This window comes from Molossus molossus, unplaced genomic scaffold (assembly GCF_014108415.1).
Source record: "Molossus molossus isolate mMolMol1 unplaced genomic scaffold, mMolMol1.p scaffold_m16_p_1, whole genome shotgun sequence".
In the NCBI taxonomy this organism is placed as follows: Eukaryota; Metazoa; Chordata; class Mammalia; order Chiroptera; family Molossidae; genus Molossus; species Molossus molossus.
In genome coordinates this window covers 119,088,865-119,110,179 of record NW_023425344.1, presented here as the reverse complement: position 1 = coordinate 119,110,179, position 21,315 = coordinate 119,088,865, and positions in this window count along the sequence as shown.

The window sequence follows — 21,315 nt, the reverse complement described above, 5'->3', positions numbered from 1 at the left end:
GGTAGAGCAGCTTTGTCTAATGGTCTTGGTAGAATAGTGTTATGTAGCAGGTGTCCTGTGGTGCCCAGTGGTCACCCTAGCTGGGTGCATCAGGTGCATGCCTTGTGTGGGCTGTGTACACCTTTCTTTTGTTGTTGAACTTTGATTGTTGTTGGCATGTCAATAGGAGAGATTTACCCCCAGGACGATTAATTGCAAAGGCTGGTTGTGACTACAGTGGAGGATCTGCTGTGCAGGGACTCAAACCATGGGGCAGAACTCACTTCAGTGAGGTTCTGGTGCCCATAAGTCTGCTCCTTGAGGGTGCTTTTCATGGATGTGGTTCAATGTTCCCTGTGGTTCAGGCTGTCCAGTGGGTGCATTGGTTCTGAGGCCAAGGTCAGCCACTCCCTGTGCCCTGCCTGGAGCTACCCAGCATAAGCTACAAAGTGATCCGAAGATTGTTGCCACTTGTACTGGTCTTGGAGGAGCCCGGGAGAACCAAACCTGAAAACAGAGGCTGACTGCCACTAGTGCCAGCTTGGGGATGCTTAACAAGAGGTATAGAGCATGCCAAAGCTAGATACTATTTGTTTGTGGACCTTTGACAAAGTTTGGAAAAGTCCAAAGCATGAGCCAAGACAGGTTGTTTATATAAAAACACTACAGAAAGAGGCTTGGGTGGGCCAGTGTGTTGGGTGGTATCTCAGGGAATCACTAGGGTGGAGTGAACAATGTTAACCAGGTTGATGAACACTCAGATATGGTGCTCACCTGAGCCTTGGGGGAAAACTCAGCAAAGCAACAATATCTGGGAGAAAGCTGCCCTTCCAGCCTTCACTCGAAAGCCAGATAATACAGTTTATCATTTATGATCTTAGTACCATTTAAGTTGTTGCCACAGTGCTAAAACTTAGAGCCAGTGAGTCCAAGTAAGTCTGTGGACAAATTCTTTAAAATGAACACCTAAGATTCCAGAAGCACTCCATCTCACTCAGCCACAATTTCCACTAGTTTTCACAGCCAGAAGTTATGGGAACTTCTCTTCCTGGCATTGGAACCCTGGTCTGAGGGGCCTGGTATGGGGCTGGAACCCCTCACTCCTCAGGGGGACCTCAACAGCTGAGATATTCCTCCTGATTTTTAGCCTGTTCCACATCTCTGCCCTTCCTATCAGTCTCACGTGGCTTCTTCTGTATATCCTTAGTTATAAAATTTCTGTTCAGCTAGACTTCAGGCAGTTCTCGATGTTTATTCTGCAGGTTAGTTGTAATTTTGATGTGGTTGTGGGAGGATGCGAGTACTGTGTTTACTACTTTGCCATTTGACTGGAAAACCAACTACAGGTCTTTTACCTCCTTAAATTTATTCCTAGGTTTGTTTGTTTTTATGCAATTGTAAATGGAATTGTTTATAATTTAATTTATATTTCTGATAGTTATTGGAGTATAAAAATGCAATTGATATCTGAATATTATGTTTCCTGCTACTTCACTAAATTCACTTATCAGTTTTAGTAGATTTTTGGTGGAATCTTTAGGGATCTCTCTCTATAGTATCATGTCATCTGGAAATAACAGTTTTACTTCTTCCTTTCCAGTTTGGATGCCTTTTATGTCTTCCCTGGTTGCTATGACTAGGACTTCCAATATTATGTTGAATAAAAGTAGTGAAAGTGGACATCCTTCTTTTGTTCCCAATCTAAAAGAAAATGCTTTTAGATTTTCCCCACTGAGTATGATGTTGGCTGTGGGCTTGTAATATATGGCCTTTATTATGTTGAGGTATGTTTCCTCTATTCCCACTTTGCTGAGAGTTTTTATCATAAATGAGTGCTGGATTTGTCAAATGCTTCTTCTGCATCTATTGCTGTGATCATGTGATTTTTATTCTTCATTTTTTTATATGGTGCATCACGTTAATTAATTTGTTGATATTGAGCCAAACTTGCATCCCAGGAATAAATCCCACTTGATCATGATGTATGATCTTTTCAATGTAATGCTGAATTTGGTTTGCTAATATTTTGTTGAGGATTTTTGCATCTATGTTTTTCGGGAATATTGGCCTATAAGGTTTTTTTTTTGTTTTTATTTTTTATTTCATTATGTCTTTGTTTGGTTTTGGAATCAGGCCTTGTAAAATTAGCTTGGGAACCTTCCCTCCTTTTGAATTTTTTAGGATAGTTTAAGAAGGATAGATGTCAATTCTTCTTTGAAAGTTGGTAAAATTCACCTGTGAAGCCGTCTGCTTCAGGACTTTAGTTTGTTCAGTGTCTTTTTTTTTTTTTTTTTTTTAATTACTGATTAGATATTGTTAGTAGTGACCAAACTATTGAATTTTCTGTTTCTTCTTTATTCAGTCTTAGAAAATTTATGGTTTAGGAATTTATCCATTTCTTCCAGATTATCTAATTTGTTGGCATATAATTACACAAAGTGTTTTCTTATAATCCTTTGAATTTCTGTGGTGTCAGTTGTCACTTATCTTTTCTTTTATATTTTATTTATATAGGTCTTCTCTCTTTTTTCCCCCCTGATTAATCTGGATAAAGGTTTATTAATTTTGTTAATCTTTCCAAATAACCAGCTCTTGGGTTCATTAATTTTTTGTATTGATTTTTAGACTCCATTTTATTTATTTCCACTCTGATTTTTATTACTTTCTCCCTCCCATTCACTTTGGGCTATATTTGTTCCTTTCTAGTTCCTTTAGGGGATTAGATGGTTTATTTGAGATTTTTCTTGTTTCTTGAGGTAGGCCTTTATTGTTATGAATTTCCCTCCTAGTACCACTTTTGCTATGTCCCATAGATTTGGGGTTGTTGTGGTTTTATTTTTATTTATCTCAAGGTATCTTTTTATTTCTCCCTTGATCTTATTATTAACCCATTCACTATTTACTAGCATGTTATTCAGCCTCCATGTGTTTGTCTGTTTTTAATATTTTTTTCTTGTACTTGATTTCTAGTTTTATGCCATTACGGTTGGAGAAGATGTTTATATGATTTCAATCTTCTTAAATTTATTGAGACTTGTTTTGTGGCCTAAGAGTGGTTTATCCTGTAAAATGTTCCATGTGCACTTAAAAAGGAATGTATATCCTGTTGCTTTGGAGTAAAATGTTCTAAAACTATTAATTAAATTTATCTGGTCTAATGTGTCATTTAAGGCTGTTGTTTCCTTGTTGATTTTCTCTCTGGAAGATCTATCCATTGATGTCAATGGGTGTAAAGAACCCTCCTATGACTGTATTACTGTTGATTTGTTTTGTTATGTCCATCAACATTTGCTTTATACATTTAGGTGCTTGCTTCTATATTGGGTGCATAAATGTTTACAAGGGTTATAACCTCTTGTTGGATTGATCTCTTTATCATTGTGTAATGTCTTTCTTTGTCTCTTAATATAGCCTTTATTTTAAACTCTACTTTGTATGATATATGTATTGCTACCCCACCCTTTTTTTAAATTTCCATTTGCATGAAATGTCTTTTTCCTTTCCTTTACTTTGAGTCTATGTATGCCTTTGATCTGAATTTTGTCTCTTGTAGGCAGTATAAGTGTGGGTCTTGTTTACTTATCCATTCACCTGTATTATGTCTTTTGATTGGAACATTTAATACATTTACATATAAAGTGATTATAAATAGGTACATTTTATTGCCATTGTATTATTTATATTTATGTTATTTTTTTTTCTCTTCTTCCTGAAAAAGTCACTTTAAAATTTCTGGTAATACTGGTTTGGTGGTGATGAACTTCTTTAGCTTTTTCTTCTCTGGGAACCCTTTATCTGTCCTTCAGTTTTAAATAATAGCCTTGCTGGGTAGACTAATATTGGTTGTAGATCCTTGCTTTTCATTACTTTGAATATTTTGTGCCAATCTCATCTGGCCTGCAAAGTTTCTGTTAAGTAATGAGCACACAGTTTTATGTGAGCTCCCTTGTAGGTAACTAACTGCTTTTCTCTTTCTAAAATTAATAGTCTCTCTTTTGTTCTTTCACCTTTGGCATTTTAATTATGATGTGTCTTGGTGTGGGCCTCTGTGGTTTTATTTGGTTTGGGTCTCTCTGTGCTTTTTAGCCTTGTATATCTATTTCCTTTGCCAAGTTAGGGAAGTTTTTCATCATCATTTCTTCAAATGCGTTTTCAATTCCTTGCTCTCTTTCTCCCCTTTCTATACCCTTTTGATAGGAATATTGGTAAGCTTGATGTTGTCCTAGAGGCCCCTTAAACTATCTTTATTTTTAAAGTTATTTTTTCTCTTTGCTGCTCTGATTGGGTGTTTTCTGCTATCTCCTTTTTACAAATCAATGGTTCAGTCCTCTGCTTCATTTAACCAGCTACTAGTATACTAGTATACCAGCTTCTAGTATACTCTTCATGTCAGTTATTATATTCTTTATTTCTGACTGGTTCTTTTTTTGTGTGTGCATGGCTTTTATGTCCTTTTTTTATGTTTACTATCTCTTTTATGAAGTTCTTATTAAGTGCCTTGAGCATCTTTATAACCATTGTTTCAAATTCTGCATCCGGTAGATTGCTTGCCTCCATTTCATTTAGGTCTATTTCTGGAGGTTTCTTCTGTTCTCTCATTTGAGGCATGTTTCTTTGTCTCCTCATTTTGGATACCTTTCTGTGTTTGTTTCATATTAGGTAGACCTTTTATGTCTCCCAGTTAGGCAGGGTGGCCTTATGGAATAGGTGTTCGGTGGGGCCCAGTGGCTCAGTCTATCAGATCACCTGAGCTGAGTGTTCCAAGAGTGTCTTTTGTGCGAGTTGTATGTGAGCTTTTGTTGTAGTTAGCCTTGATTTCTGTTGACATATCAATGGGTGGGTTGACCTTCAGGCTGATTGTCTGTGAGGCTTGACCAGACCACAGCATAAGAGCAGACCCCCACGGAGCAGAATTTACCCCAGTAGGCTCTGGTGCCTGCTGGGACCACCCTTTGGGCCTGTTGTTTGTGGAGCTAATTAGGTGGGCTCTGTTGTGATCTGAAGCTGGACAATGGGTGTGTTGGGTCTGGGACCTCTTGAGAAGATCTCCAGTACAGGCCTATGTTAGTCACTGCCTGTGATGGGCCCAAGCTATCTGTTAAAAGCTGCAAAGCTATTTGTAGTTGGTAGCTGCCTCTGCTGGACCTGAATGCATTTGGGAGAGGCCATGCTGTGAACCAAGGCCAGCTGCTACTAATACCGATCCTGGGGTATGTTAGCAAAATACCTAAGGGACATGAGACCTTCTGCTGCCTGCTGGTTGCCTGTAAGGCTCAGCTACTGAAAGGGCCTTGGGTGGTAAGAGAGTTATGTGAGACAGGGTCTCAGGAAGTCACCAGGGTCATGCAAGTGGTCTGCACCATGTTAATGCAGTCAGATATGGTGCCAGTTCGGAGCCTGGGGCCACTCAGCAAAGTCGCAGGGGGCACAGAGGCCAACCAATGCCTGCCTGGGACCTGCAGACCTTTGAGTGTTTTTAAGAAAGATGTCAGTGTGGGCCAAGGCTCAGAGCCTGCTGCTGAGCCTTGAGTGTTGTGTGAGTTGGTTGGGCCGGTGTCTCAGGTAGTTGTCACGGTGGCAGGAGTGGAGTTCACCAGGCTAACAAAAATTTGTATTTGGCCTTGTAGGGGAACTGAACACCAGGACAATGGTGGCTGTCCCTCCAGCCCTACCCTGAAGCCACACAACTCAGTTTTGCCCTATATGTCTCTGGCACCTCCCAAGCCACTGTCTATCTGCAGGAACCCAGGGTGGGTGTCTGTGTACGGACCCTTTAAGAGAATGCGTGGGTTGCCAACAGCCTTCTGTCTCACCCAGAAAGATAGAATCCCTGCTTATTTTCTCATCCAGATGTTTTGTGGGCTCTTCTTATCAGCACTTATGGTCCAGGCTAGGGAGCCTAGTGTGAGGCCAGAACCCTTTGCTCTTCACGGGGGACCTCTGCAGTTGAGATTTTCCTCCAAGTTTTCAAATGCCACACATGGGTGTTGCGCCTCCTGTCCTGTGCCTCCACCCCTCTTACTAGTTTTAATGTGGTTTCTTCTTTATACCCCTTTATATCCTTAGTTATAGGACCTCTGTTCAGCTAGATTTCAGGTGGTACTATAGGTTGATTGTTCTATAATTTAGTTGTGATTTTCCTGTGCTCATGGGAGGATGTGAACACAGTGTCCAACTACTCCTCCATTTTGATCATAACTCCTCTCATCTGAACTTTTGTTCTATCATTCCCTTATTCCTCCTGACACTTTCAGTGCTGAAATAAAATATCTCTAAATAAAGAATGTGTTTTGTTGCATACCAAGGTGGGGATTGGAAGCAGTTGCCTTTGCAGGGAGCACAATTTTATTAATAATATTGTTCAGAATTGCTGACGCATGGTGATAATAAAAAGCAGACTAGTTTTAGTCCAGTTTATTATTATTTAAGTTTCTTTACAAATTATGCACCTTTTCATCACCTGCATCAGAGGTGGCCATAACCTCTCCATGTTCATATACCACTGGATATATTTGTAAAATTTTGAACTTTATATAAGTACTATCATGCTGTATGTACACTTTAATGATTTGCTTTTTCCATTCAATATTGTAACCTTGTTGATGCATGGGCCATAGTTAGCTCATTTTCACTGCTGTATAGCATTCCAGTATATGGGTATGCCACTATTTACATATGCAATCTTCTGGGGAAAGATATTTTGGTCAGTTACAGTTCTTGCTATTACAAACACTGCTACTACAAACTTATTTGTGGCTTCTGACAAGATATGCAAAAAGGATCTCTAAGCTCTACATCTAGGAGGGGAATAACTTAGTCACTGGATACATTAATCTTCACTTTACAAAATAATGGCAATGTTTAAGTAGTCTGAACTATTTATACTCCCGCCTGCAGTGTCTTGCTCCACATTCTTGCATCAGATTTTCTTATTTTTCCCAATCTAGTGATATCTAATTGTGAATTAATATGAAAATCCCTAATTATTGGTAAGGTTGAATTCTTTTTTTGTGCATTCATTTGACATTTGCGTTTCCTCTTTGGAGCAATATTTTTTCATGCAGTTTGCTCAATGTCTTATTATTCTCCTTTTATTGATTCATAGGAGTTTTATACACACATATATGTCAAATATCTTCTCCCCATTAATAGTTTGTATTTTCACTTTTATTTTGGTGTTCTTTGATGAACAGAATTTTTACATTTTAATGAGGTCAAGCTTAGCAATATTTTTTTTAAATGTCTAGTACTTCTTAGTGCCTTTTTGCTGGTTTCAGAAACCTATCTACTCTGATGTTATAAAGATATTCTTCTATATTAGTTTATAAAAATGTGATGTGTTGTTTTTCATATTTAAGTCCTTAACCTGACCTTGACTTTGGGTATGGTGTCAGGACATAGTCTAATTCCATTGGACAACCAATTGTTCCTACTAATTTACAATGTCATTTATATATCAGATCTGGGTCTATGTTGAGGCTCTCTATTTAGTAACATTAACTTTTCTATGCTTGTTCAAACAGTACACTGTCTTAATTATTATTATTTTTGAAGCATGCTGCTATCTAGAAGAGCAAGTCCTCCACCATCTTTTTCTTAAGGGATGTCTTGACTATTCTAGTCTGTGCTACCACATACACTGCACAATCAGTTTGTTAAGATATATGAAGAACTCAATGGACTTCTGATTTTAAATTACATAAACAGCCGTGGCCAGTTTGACTCAGTGGTTAGAGCATCAGCCCACAGACCAAAAGATCATGGGTTTGATTCCAGGTCAAGGGCACATATTGGGTTGTGGGTTCAATCCTCAGCCCTGATTTGGGTCATGTGGGAGGCAACCAATCAATGTGTCTCTCTCACATCATTGTTTCTCTCTTTCCATCCCCACTTCCCACTCTATCTAAAAAACAAACAAACAAAAAAAAAATCAATGAAAAAATATTCTCAAGTGAGGATTAACAAAAAAAGAAATTATAAATTATTATCAAAATTTGTACTCCTACGGATGAAAAGGGTATAGCTCTTCCTGCATCTGGGTCTTTAATGTCTTTTGTATTAGTCAGGGTAATTAACACTAGCTTCCCAACAGAAAAAAAAAACAACAAATTTTCCTTGGTTTAACAAAATGAAGGTTTACTACAGCTCAGGTAAAATCCATTGATTTCAACTTGGACCCTTGGTCTCCAAGATCACTGTGGGAGAAGAGATGACTGAGGGAACTGATGGATTATGAGCAACTTCTCTCCTGCAGTGACACACTTCACTTCCTCTTATCTTCCATTGTCACTTGGCCACAATGTACCTGCGAAGGAGGCTACGATGTGTGGAGGAGCACATGGAATGTTTGCTGAGCATTAACTGTCTTTGCCAAATCTTTCATATAGTTTTATAGTTTTCTTCATGGAGGTTTGTACCTTTTGTTAGCTTTATTCTTAGTATCTTGTATTTTTGTTGTTATTTGCTAATTGTATCTATTTTCTTTATCAAGGTATAATTTATATATAACAAAATTCATCCACGTTCAATGAGTTTTGACAGATTTACACAGTCCTATAACTTCCTCCACAGTTAAGATACAGAACATATTCACCACTCCTCCAGATCCTCTCACAAACTTTGCAGTCGATTCCCTTCTTTCACTCCTCACCCTTGGCGATCTGCTTTCTGTCCCTGAACTTCTGCCTTTTCTAGAACTTTGTATAAATGGAATGTCATCTCTTTTCAAGTGTTATCCATGTGGGTTCTTTGGTAAAATGATTGTTCATATCTTTATCCATTTGTAAAAAATGTCATCTCTTGTGTCTGATTTCTTTCATTTAGACTAAAGCTGTTAAAATCTGTCCAGGTTGTTTTGTGTATCCTTGTATGAATGTGCCACAATTTGTTTATTCATTCACCCATTGATAAACTATTGGACTGTTTCCAGCTTTTGGCTACTAAGAATAAAGCTCCTATGAACATCCATATTCAAGTCTTCATGGATTTTCATTGATCTTGAGTAAATATCCAGGAGTAGTGCTGTTGAATCACCTGGTAAGTATATGTTTAACTTATAAGAAACTACCAGATGATTTTCTAAACCTGGAATATTGCATTCCAACCAGCAAATGCATGAGTGTTCCAGTTACTGCATAACCTTGCTACCCTTGATACTGTTCGTCTTCAATTTTACTATTCAAGAGGGTATGCAATGTTAACTTTGGTTATAATTTGCATTTCTATAATGAGTAAAGATGCTGAGCATCTTTTCAGGTGTTTATTGGCTATCCTTGTGGGTTCTTTGGTAAAGCAATTATTTATATCTTTATCCATTTGTTTTCTTATTATTGAATTATAAATAATATATTCAGATACAAGTCCTTTCTATGATATATATTTTGCAAATATTTTCTCTCGGTTTATATCTTGCTTGTTTATTTACTTAATCAGGTCTTTAAAGGGATAAACATTTCTAATTTTGATAATGTTTAACTTATCAAACTTTTATTTTATGATTTGTGCCTTTTAATAAGGAATTAAAATGGTACGCTAAAAAATGTTTATTTAACACAAAAGAAGGTAGTAACAGAGAAATAGAGGGACAAAAATAAAGACATACAGAAAATAAATAGCAAAATGCCCCATGTAAATCCTACCTTATCAGTAATTACATAAAATTTAAATATATTAAACACTCCTATTAATTGGTGGAAGTCGGTAGCATAAATTAAAAAATATATAAATAAAATAAATATAAAATATAAATAAATATAAAACTATATATCAATATCCATACAACCCAAAGCAATCTATAGATTCAATGCAATCCCCATCAAAATACCAACAACATATTTCACAGAACTAGAACAAACACTTCAAAAGTTTATATGGAACCAAAAAAGACCCTGGATAGCCACAGCAATCTTGAAAAAAAGAACAAAGTAGAAGGAATTACATTACCAGATTTCAGGTTATATTACAAAGCTACTGTAATCAAAACAGCCTGGTACTGGCACAAGAACAGGCATATAGATCAATGGAACAGAATAGAGAACCCAGAAATTGATCCAAGACAATATGCTCAATTAATATTTGACAAAAGATGGCAAGAGCATACAGTGGAGTCAAGACACTCTCTTCAATAAATGGTGTTGGAAGAATTGGACAGCTACTTGCAAAAAAATGAAGCTAGACCACCAACTTACACCATACACGAGAATAAACTCAAAAAGACTTAAATGTAACTCATGAATCCATAAAAATTATAGAAGAAAATGTAGAGTTCTGGCTGCCCTGAGACCCCATCGGCCCATCTCTCCTCTTGGTCCAAAGTCTCATGTCTTTACCTGAGATATATTCATTCATTCATCCATCCATCCTACTATGTGCTTAGCTCACAGAGGGGACCCCCACAGACACAACCCTGCTCCTGACCTAGCCCTGGGCTGGCCCACTCACACCACTCCTGTCAGCAGTCTCCAGAGACATTGACCCTGTCCCCTCTTGGAGGTAAATAACTCCTGAGGAATCTAAACACCAGGGTAATCACTGGGGCCACATGGTCTAGGGTGGCCAGTCCTGGGTGGGAGGCCTGCTGGCTGGTGGTGGTAGAGCTAATCAAAAAGAGACACAGCCCTGGTAGGTTGGGCTCAGCAGTTGGAGCATCGCAGGTTTGATTCCAGTCAAGGCCACATAAGTACCTCGGTTGTGGTTTGGTCCCCAGTCCTGGTCAGGGTCGCGCAGGAGGCAACCAATCAATCTGTGTGTGTGTGTGTGTGTGTGTGTGTGTGTGTGTGTGTATCTCCCTCCCACTCTATCTGAAGATATATGGAAAAATATCCCTGTGTGAGGATTTAAAAAAAAGAGAGAGACAGAAAAGACAGTGTTTTCTCCGCTGGGACGTGCCATGTCCTAGCTCGTGGTCTGGAGCATGGCTGCCATCGTTGCACCAGGAGGAACCGTTCAGAGGGCAAAGCCAACACAGTGAAGTGGCCAACATAGAGCAGGACAGAAAGCAGGGGCCAATGACATCACCAAGCCAGTAATGAGCCACCTTCCCCCTGGACCTACTGTCCCGTGAAGGCATAAAAGCCCTCATTGCTGAACCCCACCAATTCCCAGTTTTTGGTGGAAGCTTCCTGATTGTACAAATGGGGTGGGGTGCAGAGTAGGAAGAGTCTGGGGTAGGATCCTGGCTCTGCCTTTTGTTGGTTGTGGGACTTTAGAAAGTTCCTGTTCCCATTTTGAGCACCAGGTTGATCAATTTTAAATGGGAATAAATGCTTACACCTGCCATCATTGATACTGTCAAAGTCACAGAGCCTGGATCATGGGAGCTCCAATGGACAAGTAGAGTCATCATCTCTTGACCTTGAATAAACTGGAAATCATGCATCCAGATCTCATTGACTCAGAGAGAAACTGGGTGGAAAGAGGGGAACACTGATTTTCTCCTCCTGATTTATCTTAGGGGTGACTTCAGATTTGGTTACTACATAGCAAAAACAACAATTTTAAAAATGCTGTATTAAGCTCTGGCTGGTTTTGCTCAGCAGTTAGAGCGTTGACCCACAGACCAATGGGTCACGGGCACATACCTTGGTTGCAATTCGTCCCTGGCCCTGGTTGGGGTCATGAAGGAGGCAACCACTTGATGTGTCCCTCTCACATTGATGTTTCTCGCTCTTTCTCTCTCCCTCCTTCCCATTCTATCTGAAGACAAATATCTTCAGATGAGGATTAAAATAATCATCATCATCATCATAATACAGTTAACATTGAAAGGGGGATTAAAAAAAAATGTAGGCAACAAAATCTCAGACATCATATGCAGCAGAATTTTCACTGATACAACACCTAAAGCAAGAGAAACAAAGGAAAATGAACACATGGGACTACAACAAACTAAAAAGCTTCTGCACAGCAAAAGAAACAACCATCAAAATGGAAAAGAATCCCACTATATGGGAGACCATAATTGCCAATGATGCATCAGATAAGGGGTAAATTTCCAAAATATATAGAGTGCTCATACAACTCAACAAGAGGAAGACAAAGAACCCACTTAAAAAATAAGCAGAGGAAATAAATAAGGACCTGTCCAAAAAGGACATACAAATGGCCAAGAGACATATAAAGAAATGCTCAACATCACTAATCATCAAATTAAAACAACTATGAGTACTCTATATGTATTGGAAATTAACCCCTTATCTGATATATCATTGGCAATTATGCTCTCCCATACAGTGGGTAGCCTTTCTGTTTTGATGATTGTATCTTTCACTGTGCAGAAGCTTTTGAGTTTGATGTAGTCCCATGTATTCATTTTCTCCTTTGTTTCTATTGCCTTAGGTGATGTGTCAGTAAAAATTCTGCTGCGTATGATGTCTGAAATTTTGTTGCCTACAGTCTCTTCTAGAATTTTTAAGGATTCATGAGTCACATTTAAGTCTTTTATCCATTTTGAGTTTATTCTTGTGTAGGATGTAAGTTGATAGTCTAGTTTCATTTTTTTGCAAGTAGCTGTCCAATTTTCCCAGGACATGGAAAGTATCATCCTAAGTGAAACAAGCCAAACAGAGAAAGACAAGTTTCATATGATCTCACTTATTTGTGGAATATAATGAACATAACAGTCTGAAAAATGGGGTAGTCCCAGAGACACGGAAGTGAGGTACAGATTGACAATCCCCAGAAGAGGGGAGTGGTGGGGGAGAGATAAACCACAGAACTTATATGCATGTATGCATGAACAGTGGACATGGACAACAAAACTGGGGAAAGGGCAGGGAGGGAGGGGGAGGGGGGAAAAGGAGAGACATCTGTAACAAAAATTAATAAAAAAAGAAAAAAATAATAAAAATAAAAATTTAAGATTAAAAAAAAATTAAAACAACTATGACATATCACCTCACACCTGTCAGAATGACTGCTATCAACAAATCATCAAACAACAATTATTGGTGAGGTTGTGGAGAAAAGGGGACTCTAGTACACTGCTGGTGGGAATGCACACTGGTTCAGCCACTGCGGAAAACACTATGGTGTTACCTCAAAAAGTTAAAAATTGAACTGCCATTTGACCCAGTGATCCCACTACTAGGAATATACCTTAAGAAACTGAGACACCAATCAGAAAGAATATATGTACCCCCATGTTCATAGCAGCACTATTTACAATAGCTAAGATTTAGAAACAACTCAAGTGTCCATCAGTAGATGAGTGGATTAAAAAGCTGTGATACAGGTACACAATGGAATACTATGCAGCTATAAGAAAGAAAGATCTCTTACTCTTTGAGATGATGTGGAAGGACCTGGAGAGGATTATGCTAAGTGATACAAGCCAAGAAGAGAAAGACAAATATCACATGATCTCACTTATTTGTAGAACATAGTGAACTAAACAAACTGATGAACAAAAATGACCTAGAGACATAGAGGTGGGGTACAGACTGAAAAGCCTCAGAGAAGGGGAGGTTGGTGGGAGGGGGGGAGATAAACGACAGAACTTATAGGAATGTATGCATGACCAATGAACATAGACAACAAAGATGGGGATGGGGCTGAGGGGAAGGGGAGAAGGGTGTCAATGGGAGAAAAATGAGAAACATCTGTAACAAAAACAAATTAATAGAAAAAATATATATAAATAATATAAATATAAAAAATATAAATAAATATAAAACTATATATCAACATTATAAAGTTTTAATATAGAAATTAACAATATATAATGAAATATATTATATTAAAAATATATTAGTATATATTAATATAATATATAAAATAATATAGTAATTGTTAATATTATATCATTTAATATATTAAATACATTATATATAATATATATAAAATCTAAGTATGTACTGTTTACAAGAGACAGACTTCATATTCAAAGGCACAAATAGGTTGAAAGAATGTGAGAAGATGTATTACATAAATATTAGCCAGAAGAGAGCTGGAGTGGCTATGCTAATTATCAGACAAAGTACATTTTAAGACAAAATTGTTACTGAAGACAAAGGAGGACTGAATGAAAAATCCCTCAGGTGGACAAGGGCTCTGGGGAGAGTTGGTGGCCCCTCCCTTGGAAATTCGACCCTACCAAGTGGCCATTGAAATGAAAATTGAGGAGAGAAAAATGGCGGCGGAGTGAACGGAAGCTGCACAGACCGTCTCCCAGAACCAAACTGGAATTACATCTATAATACAGACAAATTTACGGGAAAGAGCAACAGAAAAGCAGCTTGCGAAGACCATATAACGAGGGACACTGACTCCATCCTGGTAGGCTTGCGAAGGTGCGAGACGGGGGCTGGGAGCCCACGGTCGGCAGCTCGGCAGCGGCCTCAGCTGGGAGCGGCGCCCTCGGGTTACACTCCCAGGCGGCTCCACAGCGCAGCCGGGACAGAGGCTGAAAGAGCCACAGCCACTCACCTTGGGCTCTGGCAGAGGGAGGGCAGACTGGACTGGAACTGTGTGGGGACACTCGGGATCTGGAGGGCACTCAAAGCTTTTGTTGAGTGCAGCCACACAGGATGGTGGCCATATTGCTCCTTCCCAGGGCTCTGGGGAGAGGCAGCAGCCCCTCCCTCGGAGATCCAACCCCACCCTGTGGGCCATTGAAGTGCTAATTGAAGCTCATTAACAACCAGCATCTGCCCCACCCTCGTGAAATCCCCTTGTGCCGAGCACCTGAGGGAGTTTTTCAATCAACTGACAACCCAAAACTCATCAAGTAACCTCGACTGCTAGCCTCCAGGCAAAAAGCTAGAGGATAACAGTACCTTTCCTGGGCTGGCAACTTTAACCAGGAAAGTGAGACTTGACAGTGGTGTTTAATGTGGGTCCTCCCTCGCTCATCTAAATACAGGAGAGGGAGCCACGAACAGCAGAACACCAACACCCAAGGGAAAACTTGACAGGCTCCAAAGCCCACAGTGATAGCCAAAATGGTGAAACACAGAAACAGAAGCCAAATGAAAGAGCAAGAGACCTCCACCGAAGATGAGATCAATGTGGAGCAATTAGGCAAGTTAACAGAGCTAGAATTCAGAGCCATGATCTTGAGGAAGCTCAACAGCGTGAGTAAGGACATAGAGACACTGAAAATAAGCCAATTGGAAATTAAAAACCATCAAGAAGAGATAAAAAAATGACATATCAGAAATGAAAAACGCATTGGAAGGTCTAAAAAGCAGAGTAGAGGAAGCTGAGGACCGGATCAATGAATTAGAAGACAGGGTAGAAAAAATCAACCAATCAGAAAAACAAAAGGAAAAAACTATTAAAAAACAGGAAGACAGCTTAAGAGAACTGTGGGACAACTGGAAACGTAATAATATTTGCATCATAGGAGTCCTGACAGAAGAAGAAAATGAGAAAGGGATAGAGAATATATTCAAAAAAATAGTAACAGAAAACTTTCCTAATTTGGTGAAGGAAGAAGACATTCAAGTTCAGGAATCACAGAGAGCCCCAAGTAAGAAGAACCAAAACAGGCCCACACCAAGATACATAGTAATTAAAATGCCACAAATTAAAGACAAAGAGAGAATCCTAAAAGCAGCAAGAGAGAAGCAACAGGTTACCTACAAAGGAAACCCCACACGGCTGTCAGCTGACTTGTCACAAGAAACACTACAGGCCAGAAGGGAATGGCATGAAGTAATCAAAGTCATGAAAAACAAGAATCTGAATCCAATACTACTCTACCCAGCAAAGCTATCATTCAAAATAGAAGGTCAAATAAAGAGCTTCCCAGACAAAAAAAAAGGCTAAGGGAATACATTAGCACCAAACCACCACTGCAAGAAAAGGACTGCTGTTAAAAGGACTGCTGTAATTAGCAGTAGAAATGGGAAGAAAAATAGAACCACACTAAACAAAAATGGCAATAAATAAGTACATATCAATAATCACCTTGAATGTAAATGGATTGAATGCTCCCATAAAAAGACACAGAGTAGCTTATATGGATAAGAAAGCATGACTCATCTATACGTTGTTTACAAGAGACCCAACTCACAACAAAAGACTCACATAGGTTGAAAGTGAAGGGATGGAAAAAATTTTTCCAAGCAAATGGAAAGCAAAAAAAAGCTGGGGTAGCAATTCTCATATCTGATAAAATAGATTTCAAAATGAAGACCATAACTAGAGACAAAGATAGCCACTACATAATATTGAAAGGATCTATCCAACAGGAAGATATAACCTTGATAAACATATATGTACCCAATATAGGAGCACCAAAATATATTAAAAATCTTCTTGAGGACTTCCAAGGAGAAATCGACAACAATACAATCATAGCAGGGGACTTCAACACTCCGTTGACAGCACTGGATAGATCCTCTAGGCAAAAAATTAGCAAGGAAACAGAGACTCTAAATGAAGCACTAGACCAAATGGATTTAATAGATATCTACAGAGAATTACATCCCAAACTCCAGAATACACATTCTTCTCAAGTGCACATGGGACATTCTCAAAGATAGACCACATGATAGGACGCAACCTAACTCTCTACAAGTTCAAGAAGATTGAAATCATATCAAGCATCTTCTCAGATCACAAAGGCATGAAACTAGAAATCAATTGCAACAAGAACATGCAAAGACATTTCAACACATGGAGGCTAAATAGCATGTTATTAAACAATGAATGGGTCACCGAGGAGATCAAGGAAGAAATTAAAAACTTCCTGGAAACCAATGAAAATGAACACACAACAACACAAAATTTATGGGATGCAGCAAAAGCAGTTCTGAGAGGGAACTTCATAGCACTACAGGCCTACCTCAAAAAACAAGAAAAATTTCTAATTGACTGTCTAACCTCACAACTTAAAGAATTAGAAAGCAAACAAAAAGAAAACCCCAGAGCAAGTAGAAAGAAGGAAATAGTAAAGATCAGAGCAGAAATAAACGGCAAAGAGACCAAAAAAAAACAATTTAAAGGATCAATGAAACAAAGAGCTGGTTTTTTGAAAAGATAAACAAGATTGATGGACCCTTAGCTAGACTCACCAAGAAACAAAGAGAGAGAACCCAAATACACAAAATCAGAAATGAAAGAGGAGAAGTAACAACCAACACCACGAAAATACAAAAGATCGTTAACAACTACTATGAACAACTATATGGCAACAAATTCGGCAATCTTAGCAAAATGGACAAATTTCTAGAAATACACAGTCTCCCAAAACTGGACCGGGAAGAGATAGAAAACGTGAACAGACCAATAACAACTAAGATATTGAAGAGGTAATCAAGACTCTCCCAGCAAACAAAAGCCCAGGCCCAGATGGCTTCACAGGCGAGTTTTACCGAACATTCAAAAAAGAACTAACAACCATTCTCCTCAAACTATTTCAAAAAATTCAAGAAGAAGGAAGACTTCCAAACATGTTCTATGAGGCCAGCATAATTCTAATTCCAAAACCAGAAAAAGACACTACAAAGAAAGAAAACTACAGGCCAATATCCCTGATGAACATAGATGCCAAAATCCTGAACAAAATATTAGCAAATCGGATCCAGAAATACATCAAAAAAATTATTCACCATGACCAAGTGGGATTCATTCCAGGGATGCAAGGCTGGTACAATATTTGCAAATCAATAAATGTGATACACCACATAAACCAAGTGAAAGATAAAAACCACATTATCATATCAATAGATGCTGAAAAAGCATTTGACAAAATCCAACACCTTTTTCTGATAAAAATGCTCATCAGTGTGGAAATAGAGGGATTATATCTCGACATAATAAAGGCCATATATGAAAGACCTACAGCCAACATCATACTCAATGGACAGAAACTAAAAACATTTCCGTTAAGAACAGGAACAAGACAGGGATGTCCACTTTCGCCACTCTTATTTAACATTGTACTGGAAGTCTTAGCCACAGTAATCAGACAGGAAGAAAAAATAAAAGGGATCCAAATTGGAAAGGAGGAAGTGAAACTGTCATTATTTGCAGATGACATGATATTGTACATAGAAAACCCTAAAGACTCCATCAAAAATCTACTAGACTTAATAAATGAATTTGGCAAAGTAGCAGGATACAAAATTAACGTCAAGAAATCGACGGCATTCTTGTACACCAATGATGAACTCACAGAAAGAGAAACTGAAAAAAACAACCCCATTTACCATCGCGGTCAAAAAATTAAGATACCTACGAATAAACTTAACCAAGGAAGTAAAGGACCTATTTGCAGAAAACTACAGGTCATTGAAAAAAAAAATAGAGGAAGATATAAAAAAGTGGAAGCACATACTCTGTTCATGGATTGGAAGAATTAACACCATTAAAATGTCCATACTACCCAAAGCAATCTATAAATTCAATGCAATCCCCATCAAAATACCAACGACATATTTCACAGAACTAGAACAAATACTTCAAAAGTTCATATGGAACCAAAAAAGACCCCGAATAGCCACAGCAATCTTGAAAAAGAAGGACAAAGTAGGTGGGATCACAATACCAGATATCAGGTTGTACTACAAAGCGACTGTAACCAAAACAGCCTGGTACTGGCACAAGAACAGGCATATAGACCAGTGGAACAGAACTGAGAACCCAGAAATGGACCCAAGGCAATACGCTCAATTAATATTTGACAAAGGTGGCAAGAGCATACAGTGGAGTAAAGACAGCCTCTTTAATAAATGGTGTTGGGAAAATTGAAAAGCTACATGCAAAAAAATGAAACTAGACCATCAACTTACACCATATACAAAAATAAACTCAAAATGGATAAAAGACCTAAATGTGACCCGTGAATCCATAAAAATTCTAGAAGAAAATATAGGCAACAACATTTCGGACATCATACAGAGCAGAATTTTTACTGATACATCACCTAAGGCAACAGAAACAAAGGAAAAAATGAACACATGAGACTAAATCAAACTAAAAAGCTTCTGCACAGCAAAAGAAACAATCATCAAAATGGAAAGGCAACCCACTGTCTGGGAGAACATCATTGCCAACGATGTATCCGATAAGGGGTTAATTTCCAATATATATAGAGTGCTCATACAACTCAACAAAAGGAAGACAAAGAACCCAATTAAAAAATGGGCAGAGGAGCTGAATAGACACCTCTCCAAACAGGACATACAAATGGCCAAGAGACATATGAAGAAATGCTCAACATCACTAATCATCAGAGAGATGCAAATTAAAATAACAATGAGGTATCACCTCACACCTGTCAGAATGGCCGCCATCAACAAATCATCAAACAACAAGTGTTGGCGAGGGTGTGGAGAAAAGGGGACTCCAATACACTGCTGGTGGGAATGCAGACTGGTGCAGCCACTATGGAAAACAATATGGTGTTACCTCAAAAAATTAAAAATTGATCTTCCATTTGACCCAGTGATCCCACTTCTAGGAATATACCCTAAGAAGCCTGAAACACCAATCAGAAAGAATATATGTACCCCCATGTTCATAGCAGCACTATTTATAATACCTAAGATCTGAAAATAGCCCAAGTGTCCATCAGCAGACGAATGGATAAAAAAGCTGTGGTACATATACACAATGGAGTACTATGCAGCGGTAAGAAAGAAAGATCTCTTATCCTTTGAGACGACATGGAGGGACCTGGAAAGTATTATCCTACGTGAAATAAGCCAAGCAGAAAAAGACAAATACCACATGATCTCACTTATATACAGAATATAATGAACATAACAGTCTGAGGAATACAGTAGACCCAGAAACATGGAAGTAGGGCACAGACTGACATCCCTCAGAAGAGGGGGTGGGAGGGGTGGGAAGAGATAAACCACAGAACTTATATGCATGTATGCATGACCAATGGACATGGACAACTAAACCGCGGATGGGGTGTGGGTGGGGTGGGTAGGGGGGTGTCAATGGGGTAAAAAAGGTGAAATATCTGTAACAAAAAAATTAAAAATTAAAAATAAAAAAAAATAGAAAAAAAAAAGACAAAAGATATGTTAAAATAAGAAAAAGGTCAATCTATCAAGAATATTTAACAATTATAAATATATACATCTAACAACAGAGCCCCCAAATTCACAAAACAAACCTGACATAAGGGAAGGAAGAAATAAACAATTTAGCAATACTAGTTATAGAATTCAATACTCCACTTTCAATAATGGATAGAACAACTGGATGGAGAATGAGCAAGGAATTAGAAAATTTTAACAATATAAACTAACAAGCATCTAACATACATTTAGAACATTTTCCCTAAGAACAGCAAAATACATATTCTTCTCAAGTCTACACATAACATTTCCCGTAACAGGCCATGTATTAGGCCACAGAACAAGTCTCAATACATTTAAAAGGAGTGATATCATAAGAAGTAGGTTCTCTGATCACCATACAATGAAATTAGTAATCAATAACAAAATAAAATTTGTAAAATTTAAAATATATATGGAAATTAACATACTTCAAAAAGCAAATGGGTCAAAGAAGAAATCACAAGGACTATTGTAAAGTAAATTGAGATGAATAGAAACCAACACACAACATACTAAAATTTATGGGGTGCAGCAAAAGTAGTCTTCAGAGAGAAATATATAGCAATATGTTCCTATATTTAAAAAAGATCTTAGATCAGTAACCTAAACATGCACCTTAAGAAACCAGTAAAACAAGAGCAAACTAAGCAAAGTTAGCAAAAAGAAGGAAATAATGAAGATTAGAGCAAAGATATAAGAGATAGAGAATAGAAAAATAATTAAGATAATCAGCAAACCCAAAAGTTGTTATTTGAAAAGATCAATAAAACTGACAAATTTTGACGATTCGTAATTGACCCTGTTAGAGACCATAGATGATTGAATCCATTTCCAAAAGTGATGTAATAAGAATGTGTGCACTCTCTTTGAATAATGCACATGATTTATATAAAGTGGATGTATATAGTGATGTGAAAGCCAAGAGAGCACCTCCCTCCTCCCCACTGGTAATTATGATTCTGGGATAGATTTACTATTTTGAAACTTCCCAAGTTACAAATTATTTTATTTCTGTGAATGAACTTGAAATTGTAGTTTGATATGACAATAATTTTAACAATGATTTGAATAAGTGTTTTTAAGAAACTTTTTATTGGCAAATATTGCAATTTTTCTCATTTAGGGAATCAAATTAGGTGTTAATTTTATACCAAAAAAATAAATAAATAAACTTGCTACTCGCACCTCCAAAAAAAACAACTGGACTACTAAAAACAAAGGAGACACAAACACACACACACAAACATGATAGAGAGAATGAAAGAGGGAATATTATGACCAACCTTTAAGAAATAAAAAGGAATATAAGGGA